General features: G+C 42.4%; 1 protein-coding gene and 2 long non-coding RNA genes across 3 annotated transcripts in view; 1 reads left to right on the top strand and 2 right to left on the bottom strand.

Annotated features, from left to right (window-relative positions):
* Positions 1-213: 213 nt before the first annotated feature.
* On the bottom strand, positions 214-1294 carry LOC133041069 (uncharacterized). Its single transcript, XR_009689128.1, has 2 exons — positions 1000-1294; positions 214-543 (listed from the first exon to the last, which is right to left on the bottom strand). It is a non-coding gene; the product is annotated as an uncharacterized LOC133041069 (long non-coding RNA).
* Positions 1295-1502: 208 nt separating this feature from the next.
* Positions 1503-16099, top strand: part of LRRC8C (leucine rich repeat containing 8 VRAC subunit C) — an 87463-nt gene continuing 72866 nt past the window's right edge. Inside the window, exon 1 of the mRNA XM_061121430.1 lies at positions 1503-1640. The gene's annotated coding sequence lies outside the window, so the exon portion shown is untranslated. The remainder of the gene's footprint in view (positions 1641-16099) is intronic.
* Positions 12902-16099, bottom strand: part of LOC133041068 (uncharacterized) — a 46517-nt gene continuing 43319 nt past the window's right edge. The window contains exons 2-3 of the long non-coding RNA XR_009689127.1: positions 15622-15678; positions 12902-13272 (exon numbers count right to left, since the gene is read on the bottom strand). This is a non-coding gene — a long non-coding RNA (uncharacterized LOC133041068). The remainder of the gene's footprint in view (positions 13273-15621; positions 15679-16099) is intronic.

The raw sequence follows: 16099 nt of genomic DNA, 5'->3' as shown, positions 1-16099 counted from the left end.
GAATTTTTCCCACCTGCTATCTAGGAGGAAGGCCCCACTTTAGAATTAAGTGTTGTTCTCTAGGTTAATTAAGGCTAATGTTAGGGTCATCTCCTAAGGACTAAGAGGGTTGAATGTTTTCTTCTGTGAAAGACACCCAACAACAGTACTGGAATTCGAAAACGTGTAGGAATTTGCCAGAGGAGCATGGAAAAATCAGTTAAGACTAAGAAATCAACTTTTTGACAAATTTTAATTTTGACTTGGAGATAAAAATGGGGTAAAAGGAGAGAGGCCTGCTTTCTTAAGGTTTGGTGTGTAAGAACAAACCAACTAGCAAAAGACTAGCTGTCTATGAATTGCTCTGCTGGCATACGCCCCTCTTTTCCTGAATGCCAACACAAAGCAATCGTATAATTGTTGGTGCTCTTAGAAAAACTCATATTGGTAAGGCATTCCAGAAGATCTTATATTACTTAGCAATCTTGTCTGTACATTTTTCCATTGGGGAGATTTTCTATTCAGGTGACTCGGCTTTCAATAAGGCAGAGTTCGCTTTTCATCCTGAAATTGGGTAGGGAAAAGTGAAGAAAAGCGTGGTTTAGGTCGATTTAAGAGGGGAGAGGAAGAGGAAGAAACCCCCTCCCCCATACTCTAAACAACAGGTGGTTTTGACGAGAAAGATCAACTCCACGCACAGTACGAAATTGCAGGCGGAGCATTTGATTTCAGTCCCCCAGAACCTGGCGCCAGGTTGTCAGGCTGCGTGAACAAGGAGGTTCCTAGCGGTGAGCAAGCTCAGGTGTCAAGGGAACGGCTCCTGGGTTTTACGGTCCAGGAAAACTGGTTTTTGCCTTTGTTCTCTGTCTCTCTAAGTGTGTCCCACCACCCCCTCCCACCCTTCTGCTCATCTGTGAGGGGAGCAGGATAGTGAGGAAGGATTATCTCCATCCTCCCCAGTCCTTCCGAGGAGTGCCCAGAAGGGCTATTTTTAGTGGTAGCGGCTCCCCTCCAACTTACCCCGGGGTGGAGCTGCGACCGTGGCGCGGCCGCCAGCGCAGGGAAGCCTCGGGTTCGGGATGGGGAAGGTAGTGGCCCCGGTCCATTCCTCAGGCACTGGCCGCCAGGTGGGCGTTCCAGAGGCCGGAGGGGCTCCCCCGGCAAGCGGCGGGAGATCTTCTTGGGCGCCCTGAAGGAAGTCCTCGGCGGCCGGCGGCTGTCCTGGGCGGCCGGCCCGGGCGCGGGGTGGTCTCCGCGGGAGGAAGTTCCCGGGCCCGGCGGCCTGCGTCACAGCGGGCTGGCACCGCGGAGCCGACCGGCGGGCGGCGCGGCGACCCCGGGGCCGGGCGCTGGGCGGCGCTGGCTGCCGCTGGCCCGGCTGCTCGCGGGGCGGCGCTGGAGGCGGCTCCGTCCGCGGCTGGGGAGGCGGAGGGGAGGAGGGCTGCGGGGCTGGGGCGTTAGCTGCGTCCCGGCTCGGAGCCCGCGAAGAGGACTAGGAGGAAGGCGCCGCCGTGGCCGCGGCCGCAGTGCTTCGGGGCGCGACGAGCCATGAGCAGCCGCCCGGCGGGCGACCCCGCTGCCGCTGGCCGCCGCTGAGCCCAGCCGGGAGACGGCTCGCCGCTCCCCAGCACCGTTCGCAGCCGGCACCCTCGCGCCCAGAGGTAAGGGCGGGGACCGCCGAGGGATGGGATGGGATGCGATGGAGAGGGACGGCCCGCCGAGGACCGCCGGCTCGGTCCTCTAGGTGTGCTGGAGCCACGACTCGCCCCGCCTCGTTCGCGTCCCTGCCTTCCCCCGGCTCTCGGGCGGGCGGACTGTGGGCTCCTGCCCGGCGTGTGGTCCCTGGAGCCATCCGCTGCCGGGGCTCGGGGACCCGCCAACCCTTACCCCACCCATTCCGCGCCAGCCCAGCGTCGGGTGAGAGACCCCAGCCTGGCGCCAAGCGCAGCGCGGCAGGTTCTGCGGACTTGGGGGGATGGGGCTGGGGGACCAGGAGAAAACGGGGCCACGCAGGGGGAGATCGTCGTTCTTTTCAACCTTAAACCTCCCTGAGACCTCAGGGTCTTTACCTACTGGTCAACTCTTCCCTTACCACCCCAGAGCTCCTGAAGTTAGCACTTTGGGGAGAGAGAGGAATTAGGTCTCCGAAGGGAACGAGAGCGAGATGCCTGCTCCCCAGCAGGACCCGAGGGGAGAGAGGGTTTCGCTGGATCTCGCGGGCCCCAGAAACCAGGTGTCTAGGCCGGCGATTGAGACCAAGACCGCTGCTTTCGACACAAACCCAGGCTCGCTTGGTCTTTCCCTTTCCAGCTGGTTCTCAGCGACGACACGGCTAGGGATGGAGTTAGCGACTCAGCAACCTTAGGATGTGCTCTGTAGAAGCTAATTCCTTTCTTCGCTCCCTCTGCCAGTTCTTCCCTCCCCCACCCACGGTATATATCGGATTCTAGTCCCTTCAAAACCTTGCTCTCTACCTAGCTTTGGGTGCCACGGACACCTAGCCCACATCCCAGGACTGATATTTCAAAGGGTTAAGGCCAAACTTCTCTTTCGAATTCTTTTTAAGCATTTTAAACTCCCAGCAAACCAGTTAGGAAACACTTTCAAGTCCCTATCCACCTTAAAGTTAAAAAAATAAGCACCCATCAAACTGTGTGTGAGTGCCAGCAGCGTTGGGCAGAGGGAGATTTGAATGACTATTTCATGCAGACTTATGGGGGAGGAACAGGTAAAGGAAATGGCAAGACTTATTTTAGTCACACATTTCTCACAAGCTCTCACTAGTGGATAGTGTAAAAAATGTAGCTTTAACCCATAGTCACATTTCCGGACAGGTATTATAGTGGTTTCCTAAGGCATATTGGAGGCTTCTTCATGGACAAGTTATTAAAATGCCTCCAGATGAGAGATGAAGGCAACTGGTCTTAACTCTCTTGGCACAGTAGGGCACCATCACCTCAGCGGTCAGCTTTATAGTTTTTATTTTTCTTTACATTCTATTTTTAAATGTTTTGTGTAAACCCCAAAGGTAAGCCATACTTCACAAAATTTGCTCTGATTCATAAACCTGTGGACATGGGTAACAGATTAAGTGTCTACAGTTTCAATCTGTGATATTTGCGTTCTTGTGACTTGCTTAGATAGGGAAGACCGTGGACCTGACCGAGACTGGCTTTGCTTTGGAGTGATCAAATACTCTCTTTAGGTCAGGTTGTTTATTTGCTTTTGAGGGAGAGGTGGGGAGCAGCTTTGCAAGGATGGATGCTTTTCATGGTTCACATAACAGATTTGACCACAGATAAGGCCCACTCACCCACCAGCAGTATCAGAGATAGCAATCATGTTTAACAACTTTCTTAGTAATAAAATGATCAAAGCCTTTGTGAACGGTACTAATCTCTTATTTCTCAGATGGACTAGGCACTTAAGGAAATGTGTTTTGAGAAGGGAATGCTTTTAGTATAAAAAAGAGTGTCTAATCTTTACCAATTTGTTAATGATTCTTAATAGTGTGTACTTAAGTTGTAGTCACCCATAACTTCTTAGTAAAACCCAAGTTTAAAAAAGAAGTGGAAAAAAAAAAAAAAAGAAGTAGAGTGGAAATACACACTTATTTTGCCAAGTGTGGGGTTAATAATCTAATATGGAGCATTACTGTAATACAGGCTGCACTAGATGCCTGACATGCGTGATCTCAAAATCTGACAACAAACTCTTAAGGCAGATGGCCATTCACACTTCACAGAAGAGAGCAGTTCAGGGTGTGTGACTTATCCAAGACCATACAGCTGAGTTAATGCCTGAATGAAGCCAAGCCTCTAGTTGTCTTTTTTCTTTTAATTTGTATTGGGCTATAATTGATTTACAGTGTTGTGTTAGTTTCAGATGTACAGCAAAGTGAATCTGTTATACAAATACATACATCCAAATCCTCTAGTCTTAATGATTTACTTTTTTGTTATTCAAAGCTGCCTCTCTTTTTTTCCTAAATAAATTTATTGTTAACTTACCATAAGGACTGTATGAGGAAATGGGGGATTAAGGAAGTCAGGTCACCTGTTCAGGGTTTTCTGGTATATAGCAGAATTCACATTTGGACTCAGGGCCATCTGTTTCCCAAACCCCTCTTCTGGCCACTGCTCTCTATTAAATGACTGATTTAGAGCTTAACCTAATGAACATTTCACTCCGGCTCATCAGCTATTCTCATTCACATGATAATGATGCCCTCATGAGCTGCAACACACTCCCAAAGAGTCTATACTCAATCCCTGGAGTGCTGGCTATGTCTGCAGGCCCAGAACACTCATGAAAGCATATTGCAACCAACAAGGTGACAGGTATCCTAATGCAGGTATCCTTAATTCACTTAATGTCTCTTAAAATATAAATCTTTGTAGACTGGTATGGGATAAAGGGCATGGCCTCAAGATAGGAAAAGCTGGTACAGATTCTGGCTCTACTGCATAGAACAAGTGCCAACTAATTCACATTATTGAGCTTCTCTGAGCCACAGTTTCTTGGTGTGATAATGGGCTTATAAGTAAAGCCTACCTAGCTGGATCATTGTGTGCATTCAGTGTAACAGTGCTTACAAAGGACAGCTCCTGAAACCTGTGTGTTGTGTGTTCAGTCACTAAGTCGTGTCTGACTGTTTGCCATCCCATGGACTGTAGCACACCAGGCTTCCCTGTTCTTCACTATCTCCTGGAGTTTGCTGAAACTCATGTCCATTGAGTCAGTGATGCCATCCAACCATCTCATCTTCTGCCACCCCCTTCTCCTGCCCTCAATCTTTCCCAACATCAGGGTCTTTTCCAATGAGTCGGCTCTTTGCATCAGGCAGCCAAAGTATTGGATCTTCAGCTTAAGCGTCAGTCTTTCTGATGTATATTCAGGGTTGATTTCCTTTGGGATTGACTGGTTTGATCTGTTTGCTGTCCAAGAGACTCAGGAGTCTTCTCCAGCACCACAGTTTGAAAGAATCAATTCTTTGACGCTCAGCCTTCTTTATGGTTTAACTCTCACATCCATACATTACTAATGGAAAAACCATAGCTTTGAGTATACAGACCTTTGTTGGCAAAGTGATGTCTTAACTTGTTAATACACTGTCTACATTTGTCATAACTTTCCTTCCAAGGAGCAAGCATCCTTTAATTTCATGGCTGCAGTCACCATTCGCAGTAATTTTGGAGCCCAAGAAAATAAAATCCGTCATTGCTTCTACTTTTTCCCCTTCTATTTGCCATGAAGTAATGGGACAAAGGGCTTCCCAGATGGCACCAGTGATAAAGAATCTGCCTGCCAATGCAGGAGACGTAAGAGAAGTGGGTTTGATCCCTGGATCAGGAAGATCCCCTGGAGGAGGGCATGGCCACCCACTCTTATATTCTTGCCTGGAGAATCCCTTGGACAGAGGAGCCTGGTGGGCTACAGTCCATAGGATCACAGAGTCAGACATGACTGAAGTAACTTAGCACAGTGGGACAAAATGTGGCCCTGTCACCTAGTAGGTGCTTAGTAAATGGTAAGAATTACTGTATTCTACCCCTGATTGAAATTTCTGCTTGATTTTACATTTGTATATTTTATATGCATATAGCATTTAGTCAGCACTGTCATTGATTCACTTTTTTATATAAAGGCCTTATCTGCTTTTTAGCATCTTTAACTTTTGAATCACATCCTTTTTTTTTGTAGTCTTGACTTATAAACATTTACTCACCTTATGTAGTTTTTCCTTTGCCCTACTCTGCACATTTTTTAGAATATTAATAGCCATCTTTCAATGGGGTGGAATTTGTATATCTTGGCAAATGCACTATCCTGTTTTCTGCCTCTCCTGATATCTCAGCCTTGCTTATCACTCAGAGCACCAAGGCAATCCTAGTATCTCCCCACCACATACCTCACCCTTCACCGAGTCTCTACCAGCTAATGTTTTGCATCTACTTCAAGGCCCAACCTAAATGCAACCTCCTACGTGAGCTATAGACCTTCCTTTTTAATGATTTGTCAGTTCACTTATAATTCAGATAACATGTCCCCCTAATGATTTTTACATTTTTTAAGGTTATTTGTCCAGGTAATATCCTACAAAAAACTGTAAACTCTTTGAAGATAGGGACATTTTTCTATTTCTTTATATGCCTTGCTTCAAATAAAACATAGATAGTTTCGATTTCCTGAATGAAAGATGAGTCAAATATTCAAAGAGAGATCCTCACAATAATTAGGAAACACACCCAAGTTATTTGTCTCTGTTACATGAGTAGTGGCACCCTCCTCTTTCTGAGGAGGCACCCTCCTCTTTCTGAGACTTGTTCATCCCAGCCTTCTTCACTCTTTTAACTGGCATTCCATTTACTAGAAGGCCACAGTTCTTCAAAGCCTTGGCCATTAGGTACCAGGTAAGATAGCTATATTTCATTGATCAGTTGCTTCTGTGGTGGTATAGTAACCTCATTAGGTTGTAAATATATTGAGTACATCAACAGTATTTGGATAGTTTGGCATTTTAGATGGGGTAATGATCCTGATGGATTTCTTTAATTAGGATTATAATTTACCTGTGGGAAAGAAATGCAGGTTTCCCCCATTATCTGCAAGCAGAGTTCCTCTGAAAATTTATGTAAGCTGAAATAGCATAAAGGGAAGGAACAGTTATCTTAGGACACATCTTACTAACGGATGCACAGAATACATGGAGATAAAGCGCAGACGCTCACAGATACTGTTCAGAGTTATGGGGCTTGATGTGGAGATGCTGAGTGTAGTTCTTGGGGAAGGAGCTTGCCGTGCCACTGTCGCTGCTGCCCTGGGTGTTCGCTGCCTCTGTATTTCTGCTTACTGCAAAACCAATGCTGAATGCTATTTTTGCTTTTTGCCTTTCTTTTCCATAAGTGCAAAAGTCCTTTTTGGATTTCTTTCAGTTAGTCAAATCAGGCACCACTATAGGTCTTTCATAAAAGTGAAGTAGTGTAAAGGGAACTTTCAAAAAGCAGGTATACCTGTACCTGCCTTAGAGAGAAGGTTGAGATAATAAGCAATGAAGATTTCAAACCCTTTGGTTGAAAATAGGACTAATCATGGCACAGTATGAAGGATACAATCAAATTGACTTTCATGAGAGAATTCAATTTAGTTCAGTTCAGTCGCTCAGTTGTGTCCAACTCTTTGCCACCCCATGAACTGCAGTACGCCAGGCCTCCCTGTCCATCACCAACTCCCAGAGTTTACCCAAACTCACATCCATTGAGTCGGTGATGCCATCCAACCATCTCATCCTCGTTGTACCCTTCTCCTCCCACCCTCAATCTTCCCCAGCATCAGGATCTTTTCAAAAGAGTCAGCTCTTCTCATCTGGTGGTGAAAGTATTGGAGTTTCAGCTTCAACATCAGTCCTTCCAATGAACACCCAGGACTGATCCCCTTTAGGATGGACTGGTTGGATCTCCTTGCAGTCCAAGCGACTCTCAAGAGTCTTCTCCAACACCACAGTTCAAAAGCATCAATTCTTCTGTGCTCAGCTTTCTTTAGAGTCCAACTCTCAACATCCATACATGACTACTAGAAAAACCGTAGCCTTGACCAGACAGACCTTTGTTGGCAAAGTAATGTCTCTGCTTTTTAATATGCTGTCTAGGTTGGTCATAAATTTCCTTCCAAAGAGTAAGTGTCTTTTAAAAAATGTCATGGTTGCAGTCACCATCTGCAGTGACTTGGGAGCCCCCCAAACTAAAGTCAGCCACTGTTTCCCCATCTATTTACCATGAAGTGATGGGACCGGATGCCATGATCTTAGTTTTCTGAATGTTGAGCTTTGTCACTCCCCTCTTTCACTTTCATCAAGAGGCTCTGTAGTTCTTCTTCACTTCCTGCCATAAGGCTGGTGTCATCTGCATATCTGAGGTTATTGCTGTTTCTCCCGGCAATCTTGATTCCAGCTTGTGCTTCTTCCAGCCCAGCGTTTCTCATGATGTACTCTGCATAGAAGTTAAATAAGCAGAGTGACAATATACAGCCTTGATGTACTCCTTTTCTTATTTGGAACTAGTCTATCGTTACATGTCCAGTTCTAACTGTTGCTTCCTGACCCGCATACAGGTTTCTCAAGAGGCAGGTCTGGTGGTCTGGTATTTCCATCTCCCTCAGAATTTTCCACAGTTTATTGTGATCCACACAGTCAAAGGCTTTAGCATAGTCAGTAAAGCAGAAATAGGTGTTTTTCTGGAACTCTCTTGCTTTTTCAATGATCCAGCAGATGTTGGCAATTTGATCTCTGGTTCCTCTGCCTTTTCTAAAACCGGCTTGAACATCTGGAAGTTCATGGTTCACATATTACTGAAGCCTGGCTTGGAGAATTTTGAGCATTACTTTACTAGCATGTGAGATAAGTGCAATTGTGCGGTAGTTTGAGCATTCTTTGGGATTGCCTTTCTTTGGGATTGGAATGAAAACTGAACTTTTCCAGTCCTGTGGCCACTGCTGAGTTTTCCAAATTTGCTGACATATTGAGTGCAGCACTTTCACAGCATCATCTTTTAGGATTTGAAATAACTCAACTGGAATTCCATCACCTCCACTAGCTTTGTTTGTAGTGATGCTTCCTAAGGCCCACTTGACTTCACATTCCACGATTTTTGGCTCTAAGTGAGTGATCACACCATCGTGATTATTTGGGTCGTGAAGATCTTTTTTGTACAGTTCTTCTGTATATTCTTTCCACCTCTTCTTAATATCTTCTGCTTCTGTTAGAATTATGTGAGAATAATGAGAGAATTAGCATGGGGAAAAGACCCAGATAGTCTCACCACAAATATCAGAGGTGGAAAAATTTTAAAGGAACAGGTTAAAGAAGTGAAACACTATAATATTACTATACTATGCTATATTCTCTCTCTATATATGTGTGTGCGTGTGTGTGTATATATATATATATATCTCACACACTATAACACCCTATGACAATAATAACAAATACTATTATTTATTATTAATAATAGGTCTGCTAGATATGGGTCATTCCTGGACTATAGAAATAGGAAAGAGACTGTGGGGTCAAGATGGGCAAGAGTGGAAACTAGTGTGGCCTCGAATACCTAGAACAATAACGTACTCCCATTCGCTCTCAGCACAGCCACAGAAGGGCAAGAGGGTAATCTCAGAACTTTACGTAAGTAGGTAGTTCGGCAGATACAGAGAAAATCTCCTAAACGTATTCAAAGGTAGAGAATACCTGAACTCTTTTCCAATATCAGGCGTGAAACAAAAAAATAGCCTGGGGTACCTACGTAAAAGTGTAACGCACTGTCGCAAGTTCAGGGAGTGAATTTAAAATCCTTTTCTGCTATTGGATGGGTTGTCCTTTTAGAATATGATTCTACAGTCTGTGAATGCCAGTCAGTAGAGACATGGTAATATTCAGAAAATGAATAGAGTTAAGAAAAGAGAAAAAGGCAAAATTCAAGAACCGGTTTTAAGAAAAATGTTGTAAAGTTTAGGGAAACAACTGAAAGTGTTCTAGACCACTGGGCATTTGAGGTCAAAGGCATCCAGGAGAACTATAGGTTCTTTCAAGAACTCAGAAGAATGAAAGCTCTGTCTTTACTGGAGATGGGTGGGAAGGAAGAGCAAGGAGGAAAGTTATTTTGGCTGAACTCAAAGACTGCCCAAAGGTAGGAAGCGCAGGAGTAAGTAAGGAAGCTTACTTAAAGTAAGGAAGCTCTTAGGGAAGCATTTCTCAACATTTCTTTAGTCATGCCTACCTTCCTTCTAGAGATACATATTTTTAGATACATTGTAATGCCACAGATACCCTGTCTACCCACTTAGGTGCTGTGGCCTATTGGCAGGCTACAACCTGAACCCACTGCAGAATTCTTGCCTGGAGGATCCACACAGACACAGGAGCCTGGCGGGCTACAGTCCATGGGGTCACAGAGTTGTACACAGCTGAGCAACTAAGCATAGCACCCGGCAGACCAAGTATTTGACGGACAAGATTGCCCCCCCTGTTGAGAACAAGTGGAGGACCATGATTCTAGACTATGTTTGAAAATCACAAATGAGCCATGTGGCACTAAAAGACATGAAGAACAGTGTATACATACACATTTTTCCTTTATAAGAAATCATATTGGCTCTTAAGCTGAAATATATTTGTAAAAATACATCTTCCAGTTGTATCAGTTGCATCTTGACAACATGATTACATTCTTTAAGTTATCTTCCAGACCTACCTCTACCTGCATTCTTTTGTTTCAGGGATGGGAAACCCTCCTCAAACTTTAAATGCGCAACATCTTTTATTTACTTACTTCTGTTATGCTGGGAAGGCTCTAATACTAACCATTCATTCTTGTGATTGTTCAGTTTTAATGAGTATAAATTAGTTTGTCTTTATTAGAGCATTTGCATCTTATGGCAGTTGTTTATTATTATGAAACACTGTGTTCCCTGTCTAAGAAATTTTAACTCACAACAAGTAGATATTTGGTGGTGGGGGTGAGACTTCTGAAGTCACTGTTAGCTTTTTCATGTTTGTTTCCATGCTCTGGTTCCATAGGGAGCATAAGCCTCGGCTTCTGACATGGAATCTCAGAGCTTTTTAGGGTTAGAGCTTTTAGGAGCTTGGCTTCTTTATATACTGGCTTCTTTTGGCATTTGGAGGCCGTGGCCTTCCCAGGTGGCGCTAGTGGTCAAGAATCCGCCTGCCAGTGCAGGAGACACAAGAGCTGAGGGTTTGATCCCTGGGTCAGGAAGATCCCCTGGAGAAGGAAATAGCAACCCACTCCAGTGTTCTTGCCTGGAGAATTCCATGAACAGAGGGTGCTGGTGGGCTGTAGTCCATGGGGTTGCAGAGAGTTGGACACCACTGAGCCCACACACACACAGCCTTTGCATGCTCCTTCCTCCACCACAACTCATCTTCTTCTTTCAGCTTTTATTTTAACCGTCTTATTCTTTCCCCTTCTCCTTTCCCCCCAAGGCCTCAGAAATATCTTTGTTTTCCACATCTTTTCTCTTTGTTTGATTTTTAGAGCTGCACTGAAAGTCCATGAGGGCCGAGGCCATTTGGCCGTACTGGTCCTGTTCACTTCTGTATCCACAGCACCTGCAGTGACTGGAACAGAGCTGCTGGGGAAACAGTTGTGGAATAAACACTTAATGGTACATTTTGCACTGAAGTTTCTAACCTGCCATCTTACCGTATATCCCTTTCTGTTATCTTAACTTCTAGAAATGAAATTTAAGAGTGTAGTTAGAAGTTATTCTTCTTAATAGGGTCGTGACATATGTATACAGAAATATTTCTATATGCCATTGGAAATTTGGAGTATTATATAAAACATGAAGTCAGAACATCAAATCCTAGATAGAAGTCACTACCTAAGCTAAATAGATGAAAACTCATGGGTCCAGTAATCAATAAAAATTACTAACTAGTCTTTCTCGAATACCTTAGGAATGTATTAAAATTAGAAACAGATTCAAATATCTTTTTTTAAATAGGAAGGGTATAACCTATAAATCCAGCTTCTGGAAAAAATACTTTGGGGGTCATTTAGCTAATAACACCTTGATTTTTAAAAAGAACAGTGAGAATAGCTTCATTAGGAAAACACCTTCAAGCTAATTTATACTATGTCCCTTGAAATTAGCAAGGTCCAGGATAATTTCCCATCAGCCAAGTTAGGAAATACTATATATATAGCACACAAAAATACCTTTCTAGTTAATGCACAGCTATATAGATCGCTGTAACCAGAAAATGGTGAAAGTTGAGGAGTTAGCACTAGGGGTGTGTCTAGGGTTTGGATCTTTGTTGAGTGTTTAAGCATTTTATCTAAGGATCTGATGGTTTAATGTATATCTTATATTTCTGTATGTGGCTCCATGGTGCATAACATAGTGTTGAAGCAGAGTTGGAAATGAGCTTGGCAAAATAAAAATGAAGGAAATAGTCAAAACTGAGCACTGAAATTCACTTAAGGAAAGTATAGGATTGTACCTTGAAGAAAAATAAATCGAACATAAAATATACTAGACTTTTGTTTGTTTTGTTGTGTTCATTTCTATATCAGCAGTATTTAGAATAGTACCTAATGTGTTCGCAAAGGATCAGTAAATATTTGTTGGATGAATAAATGAATGAAATGCAAGATGGAAAAAGACTAACTACATGCCATTAGGGCAAAAGTAGAGTTAATCCTATGGAGATGGTGGTGGATAACTAGTAGACTGAAGAAACTGTTAGAAAACACTGTTTGGACAAATCATTTTTGAGTCTGTGTTACAGTTTTATTTTAGTCTTACATATAAAAGACTTCTGGTAGGTCAGAAGTAGTTTAAAAATTCATCCTGACTAGGGGCATTTTATAAGCATTGTGGATGGTTAGATATTATTGGTCAGTCCAGTTCAGTTCAGTCGCTCAGTCGTGTCTGACTCTTTGCGACCCCATGAATCGTAGCACACCAGGCCTTCCTGTCCATCACCAACTCCCAGAGTTTACTCAAACCCATGTCCATCAAGTCGGTGATGCCATCCAGCCATCTCATCCTCTGTCATCCCCTTCTCCTCCTGCCCGCAATCCCTCCCAGCATCAGGGTCTTTTCCATTGAGTCAACTCTTCGCATGAGGTGGCCAAAGTATTGGAGTTTCAGCTTCAGCATCAGTCCTTCCAATGAACACCCAGGACTGATCTCCTTTAGGATGGACTGGTTGGATCTCCTTGCAGTCCAAGCAACTCTCAAGAGTCTTCTCCAACACCACAGTTCAAAAGCATCAATTCTTCGGTGCTCAGCTTTCTTCACAGTCCAACTCTCACATCCATACATGACCACTGGAAAAACCATGGCCTTGACTAGATGGACCTTTGTTGACAAAGTAATGTCTCTGTTTTTTAATATGCTGTCTAGGTTGGTCATAACTTTCCTTCCAAGGAGTAAGCGTCTTTTAATTTCATGGCTGCAATCACCATCTGCAGTGATTTTGGAGCCCAGAAAAATAAAGTCTGACACTGTTTCCACTGTCTCCCCATCTATTTCCTATGATGTGATGGGACCAGATGCCATGATCTTCGTTTTCTGAATGTTGAGCTTTAAGCCAACTTTTTCACTCTCCTCTTTTACGTTCATGAAGAGGCTGTTTAGTTCCTCTTCACTTTCTGCCATAAGGGTGGTGTCATCTGCATATCTGAGGTTACTGATATTTCTCCCAGCAATCTTGATTCCAGCTTGTGTTTCTTCCAGCCCAGCGTTTCTCATGATGTACATATTATCGTTAGGCTAGATAAAAAAAAAAAATGTGGGTTCAAAGTCATTGGATTCTTGCCTGACAGTTGACAGTTAACTGATTAACTCTTTAGCTGGTTTCCAAAGACTAGTCTTTTCCCCCTTTAGCATTATACCGTATTTTGTAGGAGACTAGCCAGTACAATAAGGATAAAAAAATTGAAGACATAAATATTGGAAAGGAAGAAGTAAAAGTATGTCTACTTACAGACTTAGTGTTTGAAATTAGGATTCCATATCCCAAGGAATCTACAAAGCAACAGCTAAAGATAAATGCCACACTCATCTCTAATAACATGTGGGTATTTAAAATTTAGAAACAAAATCTTTGAAATAAATCTGTTGTCAGTGACTGTTTCAGTCAGCTCTTGTACCTGAACTTGAAGATGATTTTACTTATCCTGAAAGGGTATCTAGTAACATAATCACATTAATAACATTTTATTTAACTTTTTTACTTAACAGCTCTCCCCGTAATGTGACTGCAATAAACAGAACAGCCTACTGTTGACCTAATTAAGGGATTTAAGGAGCAAATCAATTAAAACTAATTATTTTCAGCATCTTTTTTACGTGTGAGTACCGCATCCTGGATTATAGGAGAGGGAGCACACCTTTGGTGTTACCTAGAGGCTGTCTAATGTGTCTCAAACGTGTTTTGAATATTAAAAAAAAATGCTCCTTTTTTACTGCTCCAAATTAGAAACAATCTTAAACCAACATTTTAAAATGTTGTCAGATAAGAATACAGATGCCCAGTAATAAGAGAAGGCCATATGGGTGGTTGGCTTATTAACTACACGTAAGAAAGTGTTTAAGAAATCTCAGAATTTTAATTTCTCTAGAGTCCAGGAATCTTTTATTGTTCTGCTATTTTGCTTTTAGTTATTTATGATTTTGAAATTTCAAAAAGCAGCCCAAAAGCAGGAAAGCTAATTGCCCCTTCTGAAAGAACACATTTGGTTTGAGTGAGGGAAAAAATATCTTTTGTCAATTAGATAGAATATATGGTAAGTAAATAATTTTACATCTTCATATTGGGAAAAGTTTTTTCTTAGTTACCAGTTAGCCTATCCTATTAAGCTAATTAAAAACAGTTAATTTTATTTCAGTGTATTATTTATCATGTAAATCACATTAGCTAAACAATGGTGGACGACAGTATTTAAAGTGTTACACTTCAGTTCTTAAGATAAAATAAATTTTATAAAGCATGTTATAATCATAGTATTATTATTTAAATGTTATAAAGAACAAATTATGTATAGATATGATATGTAGGTTAAAACTATCATATGATATTATTTGTCAAATGTTCATTAATTAATTATTAGTCCTAAGTCTTCATATTAATTGTCTTTAATTACAATCTATACTGCCATTTAAAAATGACATAATCACAGTTCACATTAGAACGTATCAGAGAAAGACGACATTTCATGGTTTCACGTTACTGTAGGAGTACAACAACCATTAAATAAACTGGCACTAGTTATAATTCAATGTTGTTGAACATACGTACAAAGACATAAATTTTTAGTGTAAATAATGATCTGGGGAGCTGTCTCTCAGAACTATCTGAGATGCTGTGTTCTCAGTTTTATATGCCAAATAAAACATAATTCTCAGCAACAACAACAAAAGTGATCTGACCTTGGGCTTCTCTGGTGGCTCAGAGATAAAGAATCTGCCTGCAATGTGAGAAACCCAGGTTCGATCCCTGGGTTGGGAAGATAGATCTCCTGGAGAAAGAAATGGCAACCTTCTCCAGTATTCTTGCCTAGAAAATTCCATGGGCAGAGAAGTTCTGCAGACTACAGTCCATGGGGTCGAAAAGAGTCAGACATGACTGAGTGACTAACAATTTTAGTTTCACTTTCGTGAGACAAATACAAAGAAATTCAGTTCAGTTCATTTCAGTCGCTCAGTCGTGTCCGACTCTTGGCGACCCCATGAATCGCAGCACACCAGGCCTCCCTGTCCATCACAAACTCCTGGAGTTTACTCAAACTCATGCCCATTGAGTCGGTGATACCATCCAGCCTTCTCCTCCTGCCCCCAGTCCCTCCAAGCATCAGGGTCTTTTCCAATGAGTCAGTAACTTCCAATTTAACAGGCATCCTATCAGAGAACAGGTCAGTCATGCAGGAACTAAAATACATTTTAACAGCTTTATTGCGATATAACCCACCTTCTATAACAGTTATTTTTTTAAAGTATACAATTCAGTGGTTTTTAGAGTAATTACAGAATCATAACAACCATTACCATAGTCTGTTTTAGAACATTTTCATCACCTCCCCAAAAAAACCTGTACCCATAAACTATCACTCCCCAACATACCTCCACTTCTTCTCCAAGCTCAAGGCAGTTGTCTGTCCTCAGTCTCTGTAGATTTGCCTGTTGTAGAAATGTCAATAAATGGTATCATGTTATATGTAATCTTTTGTGACTGGCTTCTTTCACTTAGCATATATTTAAGATTCATCTGAGTTGTACCGCGTATTAGTACAGCATTCCTTTTAATTACCAAATAATATTCCGTTACAGGGGTATACCATATTTTCTTTTTCCACTCTTCAATTAATGGGCATTCATTCAGGTTGCTTCCACTTTGAGGCTGTGAGGAGTAAGGCTCCTGTGAACACTCATACAAGTTTTTGTGTGGACATATGTTTTGATTTCTCTTAGGTAGATCTGTGTAGAGGTGGAATTGCTGGCTTATCTGGTGTCTTTGTGTTTAACACTATGGTATAAGTGAGGTATAATTTTTTCATGATCTCCCGACCTAGAATAAAATCAGGGCTAAGATTTTAATAGT

Source organism: Dama dama, chromosome 20, assembly GCF_033118175.1.
Source record: "Dama dama isolate Ldn47 chromosome 20, ASM3311817v1, whole genome shotgun sequence".
NCBI lineage: Eukaryota > Metazoa > Chordata > Mammalia > Artiodactyla > Cervidae > Dama > Dama dama.
Note: the sequence above shows the minus strand (reverse complement) of the source record. Positions and strands in the feature narration are given on the sequence as shown.